The sequence below is a fragment of the Anas acuta genome, chromosome 2, assembly GCF_963932015.1.
Source record: "Anas acuta chromosome 2, bAnaAcu1.1, whole genome shotgun sequence".
Lineage (NCBI taxonomy): Eukaryota > Metazoa > Chordata > Aves > Anseriformes > Anatidae > Anas > Anas acuta.
Window position 1 is genome coordinate 91,436,605 of NC_088980.1, and position 14,579 is coordinate 91,451,183.

Sequence of the window (14,579 nt, forward strand, 5' to 3'; positions counted from 1 at the left end):
CATTGCCATTAGAGCTAATCCTTTCCTTTCCCTCCTTTCCCATCCATCCCCCTTTGAACACAGGAAGAAAATATTTGCCAGTTCCTGTCTTCTCTGACCCTGTCAGGGGAGACACTCATGTCTTCAGACACTCTGTGCACCCTCCTCTGTCTTCATTTTCTACTGAGAGCTCATTGGTCTCACTCTGTTTCATCTTGCCTCTCCAGTTCGCCAGACAGGCTGAGTGGTGAAACATTGCAAAATTATGTTAAGCAAGACTCAAGGGAGAACATCCAAGTTCAAGATTGAGAGCAAAAGGTTATAAATAAAGCAACAATGAACACAGTGCCGGTCTACAGTTAACAACATGACTCCTGCTGTTTCAAGTGTTCCTTGAGGGATTTCTTTTGCACTGTCCTGCTTTGAGAGCAGCTCATGGATTCATAGTCAGCCTTCCTCCCAGGTGGCTGGCTTGCTTCTGTGTGAGTTCCTCTTCCAAATGCTCTGTATTCCTCTGGGGCTGTGTTTTTGGATGCAAGTGAAAATGCCGATCATGTCATATCTTAAAAGAGGCACCTCAGATGCTTAAATAGTCATTTCCATGTCAGCCTGGCAGGGACTGTCAAGTGAATAAATACAGCTGATTTTGCCTCCTGAGATCAGGCATTGTATACCAAGAGTGTATTGTCCCTTTGTCCTTCAGCAGCCTGCTGACCAGCTGCCCCTGCCCATGGAATCCTTTTAAACCCCTCACTGAGGTTATTTATGCAGTCAAAATAAATCTATTGAGATACCCTAATAACACGTGTTCTGCAAGATTTGTGATCACTGGTAGGTGAGTGACTTTCTGTAGACATCACACTTTATTAACATGGATAACAGGTGCTGTAAAATTCATGTGATATGCGTGCTAATGCAACTTCCACATAATATTTTGGGTACAGTGTCTTTTTTTTGAAGACTAGCCCCTCTCTGCTTTGCTGTGTGCCTAAGTACAAAGTGCATTTTCTTCTGATGTAACTGCACTGGAATTCCAGGCATGTCTTTTTTATAGAGCTATACTATAATTCCATTAAAAAAAAAAAAATCTCTTTTTACCTTATACGTACAGAGCTCCCAGTTCCCTGTATATACACCCCTCATGGTACAGAAGAGAGATAGAAAACACAGACACTGATTTTCAAGCTATGGTTCATTTTGGACATTATCGATTCAATAGACCTTGGTTTTGGCTGCCTTCAGAGAACAGAGTTTCAGCCAGGCAGAGCTGAGGTGGTAATCCTGGGTGATGATGACATTTGTGATTGTCCAGTGAGCCTACCAAGGGATCAGCCTTCATCCCTGGTCTCGGACACAATTCTTTTCATTCTGACAAAATTACTCATGGTATGGAAGTGGAACATGGCTACAGCTGGGGTGTATTTAGATCCTTCCCAGCCATAAGATGTTTTATTGTTTGCATCATGTTCTGCTTTTTTAAAATATTTAAAGTCGCAGAACATCTGCCCAACCTGCTCTGTGCCCGAAGACAGTCATGCATGGGAATGATTTTAATGGGAAGCTGATATTGTTGGCATTGGTGGTCTTATCAAACAAGAATGATGTTAAGATGGTAAAGTAAATACAAAGCAGGGAAATGAGACAGAAGGCAGAAACTGAGGAACAGCTTTTTCTACTACTAGTGGCTTCACATTTGGTGGCCACAGAAGCATCTTTTAAAATTGTCTTGGTCATTGTGGTGAATGGACCAAAGGAGTAGAGAGCTAGGATCTACTACTTTCTCAGGTTTCTCGGTTATTGATACTTTCTGATGAATAGGGTTCCTAATGACTTGATACTGTGAAATGCTTTATGGCTCACTTGACACAGCTTTCTGTTGCAGTCCTTGGTTTATTCACATCCAGTGAACTTCATCGTGTTTTGATTTTTTGGAGGACTAAATTTTTAGTGCCTATCTATTTAACAGAAATTTCCTCTAACTCCTGGTATCTAGTCAATTGAACGTGAACTTTTAAAATGGGATATTGACAATTCTTTGTTCAAACAAAGATTAAACTTTATTGCCAAATTTTGAATAGCCTTCCTCCCCATCCACCCCCCCCCCCGCCCCATTTTAAAATCTGTTGCATGATACTGCTGCATTTGCAGAGCTTGATCCAGAAGAATCGAAGCACATGCTTAAGGAGAAGAATGGCATGTGGTTCATGAACCCCATAATTAGTTCCCCTTCCTAGCTCTAAGCAGTAATTAAATCTGTCACTTCTGCTCTGCTGATTCATTTATTTAGCTATTTAATTGCTCAGCTGAATACGTCTTTATCTCCGGAACTGCAACATTTTATTCAGACAAAGAAATAGCATAATCCATTATTTTTTCCTTTCCACGAGCGGGGACATGTAAAAGAAAGGAACACTAATACTAGATGATTTGGTGGCGTTGTCAGTTTTCACTTATCAAACAAAACAGTGTTTAGGGGAAGACTTCAAGCACTGCTTGAGGATAGCTTTCCATAGATAGGCTTGTTTCTCCAGGAAATTATGTCAATTGCTGGGACCCAGTGTATTTGATCCAAGTTTTCACTTCCATAATGAGTTAACTTATAATAGTTTTAGGTAAAAATAGTCGCAATTTTCTATGAAACCAGAAGTCTTACCCAGACCTATGGGCAGAATATTTTATAAACATTTTAAATTTATAAATATCTACTAAATTGTGTACAAACTAAACAGTGTCTTTTCTTTATATATATTTTGGGGGGTGGGAGGACATTCCTCCTGGAGATCTTTATCATATCTCTCTTAGATTTGTCTTCAAATACAGCACTTTGATTTATAAAGCAAGTAGCTTTTTGAATAATTTCAAGCTTACAAAGGAGAGTCTTTCCGAATACTTCTCCGTAAGGCATATTTCCACACATGCAGTTTCCCTCATGTTTTCAGCATCCTTTAAGGGAGGTTGCAAGATTCCCCCACCAGCTTTTATCCATAGGTTGGAAAAGCTAATGCAGGAAAGCAGCTACCTCTAGACAAAACAGTGAGGACCAGGTCAAGACAGTTCAGCTCAAACAGGGTCTTTTGGCAGGACCAGGAAATACTGTTTAGTTTTGTAACATTTTTGTTTTTTCCTCTTGTCTCTGAACTCTGTAACGATAGCTGATCCAGGAAGTGGAAGATAAACAGAACACCAAAAACTCAAAGAATATTTTTCATTCACTTCTGGAGCCAGTGGCTCTGTTATGACAATTTATTCATCTGCCTAGCTGGCTAGAGCTTTATTCCATGTACACAATCTTGCATTTCACTCCAATAGTGACTTATTTTTGTTGTATTTTTCCTCAGTTAAAACTAAGTATCTGTTAAAGTTATAGGTCATCTTTTTCCCAGGTAAGTTCATTATTCTAAAAGTCTTTTACTGTTTGTCTGGAAGGGTGGTGTTTTTTTGTTTTGTTTTCTTTTATTTTCTCTTTGCTCTTGTTGAGGTTATTTTCCCTTCAGCAAAGACCCTGTTCACTCTTTCCAATGCAAAGCATGCCTGTGCTGTCACTGCAGGGACACCCAGCTTGGCCCCGCTTGAAGTGAAAGCAGGACCCTACGTAAAGACCGACCAGTGAAACCCACGGGCTTTAATAGCCATGTTGAGCTGCCTTGTAAATACAGCTGGACATATCGCAACACCTCTAGCTGCTGGGCTGGGCTGTGCAGACTTCCCCCCTGCCCAGGCCAGCTCGGGGGTCTCTGCTTTGCTTGCCCCATCCCCGCAGCCCGGTTCTCAGGGAGGCTTTGTCAGCCTGCGGGCTGCCGGCCGTGGCCTGACAATGCTGGGTCTGTATTGTGTGTATTGCTCTTATTGTTCTGCATCTCTGCATTCTGGCCTACTGAAAGCTCTTTGTTAAAATAAAGAATATTTCTGTCCCCACTGATACTAGGAAGCCTGGAAATCTTGCAGGCAGTTTTGTCCTTACCAGCCTGTGCACGTGATTTTTGGACTGGAGTTTTGCATGAGCTGCACTTAAATATTATCTCTTTTAAGTGCATTTCTACAACTGATCTCTGCTAAAAGTACATTCTTTGTTATGTAGGACACACGCTTAAATTCAGGGAATTAATAAACCAGCAAAAACTGTCTCTGGACAGCCTTTGAGGATAAGGGTGCTTTGAGGATAAGCCTGTATGTGAATGGGTTTAGTGTGAGAAAGCAGTGTTTGCTGTGGCAGGACAAACAAGTATGATCAGAGGAGGGCACGGGAACAGAGCAGAAAAAATAACATTTATTCGTAGTGAAAGAGAAATGTATTGTTGAGTTGGTGGAAAGTGAACACAGGAAACAGGGATAATTTCAGATGGCTTTCATCTCAGTTATAGGAGAACATGAGGTTAGCCATGTTAGCAGTAGGGTTAACTACTTTTACACAGATGTGTGCATCAACACTGAGACACAAGAGCTGGCAGGACTTCAGCTGAGTGCCCTCCCTTTGCAATTATTACATTTGGGAATTGCCTGGGGAGGGAAGTAGGTGACAGCGGCTATCAGCTTCCCCTGGGATGAACTTAGCTGTTGTCATCCTGCAATCAACAGCCTGGAAATTACTATCTCCAAGGCACTGCTGAGTGCACAGACATTCAGACGGGATCCAAACAACTCCCTTTTCCTGCCCTGCCCTCTCCATGCCGGATCCGGCAGTGCCCAGCTGCTCGCACAGGGCGAGCTGGGGGCTTGCAAAGCGATGCGCAAGCTCTGGGTCCAGGTGCTGCTTGTGGAGGCTCTCTGCTGGATCAGGGGTGTTTTGTATTTTCACATGTGGGTTTTGGAGGTGGATTTTGGTGAGTTTACAGTTCTAACTCACTGCAGAGCTGGAAAGCTCAGGCTGGGCTTTATCCTCACTCGTAGCACTGGGATGTGCTGGAATAAAATGCATCGACATCAAATTAGATTGAAGGCCCTGTTTTTGATACAAACGCACCTGAATCTATACTTTATTAATGTCCTTAATGATTTATTGGTGTACTGGGGACTTTTTGCTAATGTTTTAATGAAGAGTAACTGTTGCTCACACTGTGTGACGTGATGCATCTGTGGGGCTGCAAGCTACCCCTGACCGGCCCTGGTCACTTTGCTTGGTTCTATAAGATGCATAGACATGGGCACCTAGAAATATTAGCATGCAGCTGTCGCAATGGGGCTGTGAGCGGGCTGGTCGGGAAAACAATAACTTGGCACCCAGGAACATACAACTCTGATAACATACTGCAAGGTTACAGACTGGGGGAGAGGGTAGGAAGGTGGCAACCACTTTTAGTCTCTTTATTTTGTTTTATTTTATTTTGTTCTATTATTTTATTTTGTTTTATCATTTTTCCTCCTCCATACGTCGAGCCTCTACAATTTTTATCACATTAGGATGTGACATTCCCGGCCTTGACAGTGCTTTTGTTTGGATATTTATAGCAGCTTCTGGTCATTGTTGAGCAAAGGCGATTGCCCTGCCCTCTGGCCCTTTCTTAAGCAGATTTTGGGCAGAAGCTCCTCTCATGTGGCACTAATTGAGATGATTGGTGGAGGGGGGGGTTGTGTGCGCGCTGTGCCTCGCTCGGGCTTATCTGCCAGGGGCTAAGCTAGGGGAGGAAGGGAGGAGAAAAGAAGAGAGGAAAAAAAAAAAAAAAAAAAAAAAAAAAAAGGAAGAGCGGAGAAAAAAAATAAGAAGAAGAAGGAAGAGAAGGAAAGAAAGAAAGAAAAACCCCAAAGGCAGGCTTGGCTTCGCTCCGCTGGTGCTCGGGCTGCGGGAGGAGCGGAGGGACGCGCTCGCCGCCGCTCCGCAGGTGGGTGCCGCTGCCGGGCTCCGCGGGCCGGGCTCCCCCTGGCTCCTCTCGGTTCCCCCCGGTTCTCCCGGCTCCTATCCTGTCCCGTCCCGTCCCGGGGCCGGGGTCCGGCCGGTGCCGGGTGCTGGGAGCCGAGCTCCCGCTGGCGGAGGAGCGGTGGGGCTGCCAGCCGGGACGGGCGCGCTTCCTTCCCCCGGTGAGTAACCAACGCACCCGGCTGCTCGGGGCTCTCCGTGCCCAAATAACACCCCCGGGCTTAGCTCCCCCTCCTTTCCCCGCACCCCCCGGCCGGAGTTTGCCGCAAGTTGAAGGTTGAGCTGGGGAGCGGGGAGAGCCGGCGGGGCCGCAGCGATGAGCAAAGCAGAGGAGGAGAAGTTTCTGACGGCCTGTAAAGCCGCGCTGCTGCCAAAAAGCAACCCAACCGGAGCGTTTTCTCCTCTTTCGGAGGTATTAGCAGGGGATGTTACGGCCTCTTGTTGAGCTGGTAGCGTTTCTGGAGGCTGTTTGGAGGCGGGAGCCGGGGCGGCAATCCTATCGGCCTCCTGCGAGCCGGGCGGCGGGGAGGAAAAGCAGACCCCGACGTGTGCGTGGCTGGAGGAAAACTTAAGGAATAGGTCGCAGCTTTATGATAATAGTAATAGGATAGGACTCCGGGCTTCCCGCCTCCTCTTATTAGTAATATTAAAGCGTGCAGGAAGCCTTGTGCCAGGAACTAGGCTTTAATCTCTGCGATACATCGGCTGGAAGGTTGTATTAAACAGAATGCGGTTACCTTTAATGCACGAGTTCTGCTGTTTGTGTTTCTGATAACCCTACTGGATCTGCTGGAAAAGTAAAATAAGATTAGGCAATAGGCATTAAATGAATGCTTAGCAGGTCTCGTGTAGGCAATACACGGTAAAATCCAGCCATAGCTGGAAATTGCTGCGTGTGCCCGCTTTCCAGCATTAGAAGAAAATTTTGTCGCAAGGAGTATGCGTATTGTCCAGTCTAACCATAGATCTTGTTTTTCTTTTATATAAAGTATTAGAACTGGAAAAGTAGTATAAAGGCGGATGGAAAAAAAAAATAAGAGAGTCAAGCAGCTGGTAATCCATTTGTCCACCACTTATCCCTAAAAGGTCCCTCATACGTAGTTCACAAATCATCTCTGAGGATGGTTCAAAATGGAATCCAGGAATCAGCCATACTAAAGTTAGGACAGAGATTACTTTTTTTAAAAAAAAAAAAAAAGTAGAAAAGATGAGGCTTACCCCTCATGATGAGGCTTTTACGAGGGTAAAGCCTTCAACAAACACATCATACCTAGCACTCTATTTGTTGTGCTCAAGGAGAGAAAGAAAAGCTTGAATGATCACCACATGGTTGTTACTCCATGCCTTCTTAACCTATATTCAGGTGTAGAAAAATGTTTACTTTCTTCACAATCTGAAATAGCAGTGTGTTGTTTTTTTTGTTCTGTTTTATTTTGCTTTACAAAAGAATTTCCTCCCTTTATGTCTCTCATCCCTGGCCATGCTGCAAAAGTAAGTCCCGAAGAATATAACTTTTTTTTCTTTTACTGGTTTCATCCCTTATCACTCTCCGTCTCCAGTTTATGCTATTGTAAACATTTTTGTAATGTTGAAGTTGGTTGCTGATATTTTGTTCAAAGAGCATATTTAAGCTCTTCTGTAGAGTGTGTGGTGTGATAAGGCACAGCAACATGAGTGCATTCATTTTGTTCTTACGTGGCGCAATATATTTTTATTGTTACTTCAGAGAAGCTAAAAACATGATAAACACTCCCATTAGTGGTATCAGTAAGAAATACATTAATGCAAGTGCACGGTCAGAAAGAGAGCATTTTTATTTGAAAGCCTTCTCATAGCGGGCATCCTACCAATAATCTTAATGTGTAACCTGCGGTGCATATCTTCCATGTTAGATCAGATTAGCTCTTAGGTACTCTGTAAATACAGTTTTTTTTAAGGGTAACTGGATTTCCGATGAATGTCCAGGCTCCTTGCTTCTTTTCAGCCTTTGCAGTTTCTGAACTCCACAGCAATTTGACAGGAGGAGGACTGGGGCCATGTGGAAGAGGCGTTTTGGGATGCAGCCCTTCTTGTCGGAAATAGGTCTCAGCATTGTAGGGCATCAGGCTCTGTTATTAATGTCAAGTGAAATGCCCTATTAAAATTATAAGTCAAATCTGAAGACTGCTGTATTGGTTGGATACCAAGAAGAAAATAAGAATTGCCTTCTCCAATAGATTACTGAAAGCATGGTTGGCGACTGCAGAAAGCTGTTAGGGAAGCACTGAGTTATTTGCACTTGAAGCAGCTCGCCACGGAGCAGCCACAGGATAAGACTGTCCCAGCCAAATCATGGTGCTTTGTACCCCTTTACGGGTGCTCCATGCCAGGGATGAAGGAAAATAGGGAACAAACTTGCCTCCCTGCTCTGGAGAAAGTCTGGGCAGGAACAGATGCCGAAGCACCAGGGGCTGTAGGTGCAGCTGTGGGAGTGTGGAAGAAGGATGAAAGAAGTCTTTGCTACTGGGGAGGGTATTGGGAAGGCAGGTGCTGGGGCAAAGAAGGGGGCAGAGGTTTGGTGGAGCGAGGAGTGAAGGCAGGCATGTGGCCTCAGGAGCCAGAGGTGTTGAGTGCTGCTCTAGGGAGATTGTGCAGCTGGGTGGGTAACACAATTTGGGGGTGCTGGGAATAAAGAGTGGGAAGTGAGCATCAGGGTGCTCAGGGGCTCATGTCTTTAGGGGCTGGGGAAGGGTTTGGCAGCTGAGCAGGGGTGAGATTTGGAGGTATGGGAGGGCTGATGGCAAAGAGGCAGGGGGATTTTGAATACGCTTCAGCTGTTTCTGGCTTTAGTGTGAAATCAGCAAGGCAAATTACTACAGTTTAGAGCAAAACTTATGGATAGGAAATCAGAACGAGTCTGTGGCACTGAGATTGTTTACGCTCATTGTTAGTCCTTCACAAAGATTTTCAGCTAGTGGGGTTTCTGTCTTCTGACGTCTGTAATAACGTCGTGATTGGAGAATGTAGAATGGGCAGAAATTTATTTTCATAGTATTTGCAAGATCATTTCTCTTTAAAAGAGACCTTGTCACACTTTTAGTAACAAATGTACTTTGTTGCATTCATTTGCTAAGCAACAGGCTCACTTTGTTGCCTATGAAGCACAAAAGCTGGGGAGGTTTTGACACAAGAAGCAGGGCTTATGTAAAGTTCACGAACAGCAGCAGAAAGAGTGAATGATGAATTCTCCAGGTTTTGTTCCTTATATTAAAATATTTTAAGGTCGGATATTTTTCTCTGCTGGCTGCCATCAGCGATAGAAGTATCAACAGGAGAAAAATGGGTCGCTTGGGTTTTAGCATTAAGCAGCAAATCCAAGGCCAATAGGATTTAGCTGAGATGTTAAGGTTTATTCAGTGCATTTAGTTAATGAAGTTGGGGGGGGGGGGAGTGTTTCTGTCTGGGGGATGGAGAAGGGGACAGACTCGCCTCCTGCCACCCGGTGCATCCTGCGGTGACTCTTCCTGATTGATAGGTACTCCACAAGATGGGAGTGAGCAGAGTGAAAGGAGGTTTTAATTAAAAAATATCAGCTCTATGCCAGCTCTTTTGGATTAAAATCGAGCAGGAAATCTTTGGAATAGACATCCATCTCATCTTAAGGGTGCATGTTTGTTTTTATGAAACAGTGTCCCTTGGTTAGGGAAAGGGGAGATGATAATGTGTCCAAGTGCCTACACAGCGGTTATAAAGCAACGACAGCATTCAGTAAACTTAATCACATGTGAAACCTTGTCAGTAGCTAACATTCTCCAATCAGGCACAGAAATCGAGTTCAGGTCAACTAATTCCCATCTGAACGGTATGCCAAGACTTCTTGTAGACAGCCCCGTAGTCAGAAATACGGGTGGCCTTTGCTGTACTAACCTGTGATCTGCAGCCTCTGTGTGCTCTGCCAAAGGCTGGCACCTTGTCTACGCGCAAGCTGTGCAGCACCTTGACTTGCTTTCAGAGCCCTGAAAGCCCTCTGCAGAGACTAATTTAAAAAGTATATAGTATAGAAAGACATTTTTTTTTGTAAAGATAAAATATGATCTATACAAAATTCAAAACAACGTGAACGCCTTTTTTTTTCAGGAGGGTTAATGTATGCATTTTTTATTTTTTTTCAAATTGCATTCCTCTACATGCCAGACTCCTACTCGGATCAGACCTTGTTGTTCCCATAACTGTAATGGTCTTTCAGTCTGAACTTTCTTATTCCACCCACCCCTTCAAAGATCTGTGCTTGCTGTCATAGCTCAAAGCTGGGAGCTCTTGAGCAGCAGTTAAGACCATCGAGATTTGGTCCAGTGACCTTAACAGGCTTTTCTTCTGAGTGGGGCGTGGGCACTGATGGCAGGAGTTGACTGTAACAGTCTGGAATAAATAAGCAGTGGGCTTATAAAATGAGTAAAAAGATTCCATATACCAGTGTAATTAGTTGCTCAGATAGCCCATGGCTTAATACAAGACAGAAGGGCACTGCAGCATTTCTTATAAGGATTCAGCTCAGGGACACCTGAAAACTCATGTAAAATATTTTGGAGGAAAAAAATGTATGTGTGTGGTTCATTGGGTTTGGGGGATTGCTTTTGTTTGTGATTCTGGAATTTGTCCTGGGATTATTTTGCAAATAAGCAAAAAAAAAAAAAAAAAAGTTTAGAAAAGTACTAGTTGTTTGCAGTTCTTCATGTTGTTCTGAACTGTTCTACTTGTTAGTTTCACAATACATTTACTGGAGGGGGAAAAAAAAGGCTATGCTTATAGACTAGACTAGGGACATATCTGTAATAAGAAACAAAGAATAGTTTCACTTAAAAAAAAAAAAAAGGGCAAAAAAAAAAAAACACTTTTGGCTGTAGCTATATGACAATGAAGGGCTTGGAGCAGTGTCCACAACATCTCGTCCCAGGTTTACAATAGTTCATTATCTTAGGCCCATTGTCTGGTATTTTTCTCATCAGCAAACGGTAAAGCAACTATTCTTCATTTGAGCCTGATTTAAACTAAGAGAAAGATAGAATATGAATTTTGAAGACCATGAGATGACTTTTCTGTGACTTCATTCAATTAACAAAATTGTATGTGTACCTTTAGGATCACATTAGCATGGCATGACTGTGTGCCAACATCTATGCAGAAGACCTAATGGAGATTTACTGCTTTGTAACACTGAACCTCCCATAGAAACAACAGCAGAGATCTTGAATGAAAAACATGTAAAACAACGGTGACGGAAGCGACTTCAGTGTGTGCTTTATAATTACTGATGGCACAGGATTAAATACTAGAAGTCCCTAAGCTGTCTGGATCTGATGGAGTTCTGTTTACATATGGTCAAAGAGATGGAAGACTGTTTGCCTTTTTTATTAGTGTATAGTATACCTATGAGAGCAAATTAAAGTATATTTTGCTCCTGTCTTAATGGGAAAATATACAATGTTCTCTGATCTACAGTTGTTCTGACAGTATTCTTTCATAGTGGTAAGAATCTGGTTTAGAGTCTTAGCTCCTTTCAGTTCAGAGCTGTTTAAATAGTTGGGTTTCGATCTAGTTGAAGGGAACATCAGAAGTTACACGGTGAGATTTCTCTGGGAAGAACAAGGGCCTCAGGCAGACACCAAGAGACAGATACTTCATTTCCCCCTCCCTCCTTTCCCCATCAGCATTCATACTGTACAAAGAGATCCCTGGTAGGTAATAGGAAGTCTGTCGTTGTTAATTAAGCATTGTGAGCATCCTGCGATGTTTGCTGTGGACTGGGTGGGGGAAGCTGAATAAAATTCAGAAAAGCTCCTAAACCTTGCTTGTAATGAAGTCTAATGTCCGTTTGGTGTTTGTAGTGTCAGATAAGTAAGATACCCTGAAGCTGCCCCTGTGTTTTAAAATACTGCTGAAATATTTGAGTTTTCTGTTTGCACATGAATGATAAGTCTCTGAAAGTCTTCAGTGCAAATCATGGTGACATAGCCTCCTGAAGCTACATGTATACTTTCCCATGACTGACTAGAGCACCTCACCAGCGGGCCTCCAGTATCAACAGAGTTGTCTGTGCCTGGGGGCTTCTGCTGTGACCATCACATGCTGGGTGCAGCTCTTCCTCCCATGCTTTGAACCAGCATTGCTGTAACAGCAAAGATGAGGAGTGAAAGACTAGTTTCACCTCATTTCTGGTTATGTGTGACTTTTTCTCAATTATTTTGGTCAGTTGTGACTTAAGTGACCAGTTAGAAGTGAACAGATGGTATTTGCCACTCTCCTGATGCATTAGCCATGCCCAGCATACTTCCCTATTGCTCTCCATGTAATGTTTTACCTGAATTAACTGCCTATTCAGTAACTGCAGAAAAAAAAATGTAGTTTCAGAATGTTTCAATGTAGTTATAATTTACCACCTTTACTCATGCTGGGTCGAATCCTGAGGGATTTGGTCAACTGAATACTGCAGTTAGGCCAACGTTCATGAGTCCTGTCAGAATCACTCTACATTTAAGGTGAAAAGAAGAGGACCTTGGCAGGCCTGAGAGGTGGGCCTATGCAAACCTCATGAGGTTCAACATGGCCAAGTGTAAGGCCCTGCATCTGGGTCGGGGCAATCCAAAGCACAAATACAGGCTGCATGGAGAATGGATTCAGAGCAGCCCTGAGGAGAAGGGCCTGGGGGTGTTGGTTGATGAGAAGCTCGACATGAGCCAGCAATGGGCACTTGCAGCCCAGAAAGCCAACCATATCCTGGGCTGCATCAAAAGCAGTGTGGCCAGCAGGCCAAGGGAGGTGATTCTCCCCCTCTGCTCTGCTCTCATAAGACCCTCACCTGAAGCCCTGTGTTCAGCTCTGGGGTGCCCAGCACAAGAAGGATGTGGAAGTATTTGAATGAGTCTAGAGGAGGCCTACAAAGATGATCAGTGTGCTGGAGCACCTCTCCTATGAAGACAGACTGAGTAGGTTGGGGTTGTCCAGCCTGAAGAAGAGAAGGCTCTGGGGAGACCTGATGTGGCTTTCCAGTACCTAAAGGGGGCCTACAGGAAAGCTGGGGAAGGACTGTTTTGTACAGGGAGTATAGTTATAGGATAAGGGGTAATGTTTTTAAACAGTGACCATGCTTTGACTAGGCCCTTAAATGCCATAGCAATTTTTTTGTAAGAGATTGTGTCTGTCAGTGTGCAGTTATGTTTTAAGGCTTATTCATTCAATGCTTTAGGCAGTGTCAGAAGTGATTCTGGTTTGTTGGAGGCCAACATACAAAAAATGCCATCCTGTTTACTTACAGAGCCATAAGTGCCTGTATATTGGTGGGAGCCTGAGTACAAATTAATGTTTTGCTTCATGTTGACCATCGCATACATAGCTAGAGTGTCAGCTGATGAGTGGTAGTTTATAGCCAATGGTGATATGTTCTCTTCGCAATTGAGAATTGTGAGAACAATCTTTCATGTGGTTGGATGGTTCTTTTTCTTTTTTCTTTTTTTTTTTCATAAACGCTTTTATTGGTCTCTTGTTTTTCAGTTTCAATGAAAAGATGATAAAAGGCAGAGTTAAGGCCATTTAGGTAATCTTTGTATTCTGATTTTCTCATACTAGTTTTCTTGTGAATAAAGTAGCCTTAACCTGTGTGTGTGTGTGTGTGTATATGTACACACATACACAAATTTTGTTGGTAGCCACTTCCTTGACCCTAGACTTGCTGGAAAGAGATCACTGACACATGATTTGGAGCCTGGGCTTTGCCTTGTCATCCTGGAGTATCATTTTAGGGTTATCTGCTCACTGTGACCTACTCATGTCTAATCCTGTTCCTTATCTAAAAGAAAATCTCACAGCACTGTGACCTTTGCTTGCCTGTTGTAGGCCCCATTAGGAAACAACCCTTATTTTACTTTGAGTGGGTGTGGGGAATTACTGTGGAACTGGCAATAAAGCACAAGCATGATTTTACAAAGAAAGTGTACAGAGACTATCTGTTCTACCATGCTTTTATTACATTGGATTGTGCACAGATGGATAGGCTTTTAGTTGTCTCCAGTGGTAAAGGGCCCACCCATAAATATCTAAACCTTTCTAAAAATTCCCTTAGGAGCAATGCATTAAAGTGCCTATGAAAATGGAGTTTTCTTTTACCTTGTGACCTTTCCGCTTTCCCATCAGTAGACAGGAAAGACCCAATCTCCAGTGAATATTATTATTAGTCAATAAAGTTAAAAGCAGCAGATCATGTATATATGTATGTATAGGGAGATAAATAATAAAGAAAATAGCCAGAACTGGGGTTGCCTATGGTTACTAATAAAATGTCACCTTCATTTTCTCTCTGTATGCCTCTGAGATTTTACTTAAGTATGCATCAAAATCTGATGCGCTCAATGAGAGTAAGACTGAGTTACAAGATAAAGAAATGTATTTCTAAATAATATCCTTAAAATATACTAGACAAGCATAAAATATTTTCAGGTACACCCCAAATGCATTTCATTTCTAGTCCCTATGCACTAATGCAGTTTAGATATTTTGTATGTATACATTTTTATGGTGGAAGATCATCTTTTGTGGAGCTGAATAGATTTTACTTTTTAGCTGTGTTAATTTCAGACGTTATTTTTTGCTCATTTTAAAAACTTAACTGCAACTTCAAGCCATAGCTGGCATCTTTCTGAAGAAAACTATCATGTTTCTGCCGTGTTGAGTATCTTTCATGCTTTTGTTTATGAAATATTGGCAAATCATATAAAAT

General features: G+C 42.9%; 1 protein-coding gene across 25 annotated transcripts in view; it reads left to right on the plus strand.

The window, feature by feature from the left end:
* Positions 1-14,579, plus strand: part of LOC137850783 (poly(rC)-binding protein 3-like) — a 515,321-nt gene that overhangs the window by 366,048 nt on the left and 134,694 nt on the right. The window contains exon 1 of one of the 25 annotated variants that reach the window (XM_068671174.1): positions 5,274-5,795. The exons of 22 other annotated variants lie outside the window; for them this stretch is intronic. The gene's annotated coding sequence lies outside the window, so the exon portion shown is untranslated. 2 more of the 25 variants (XM_068671185.1, XM_068671186.1) reach the window with 2 other exon arrangements.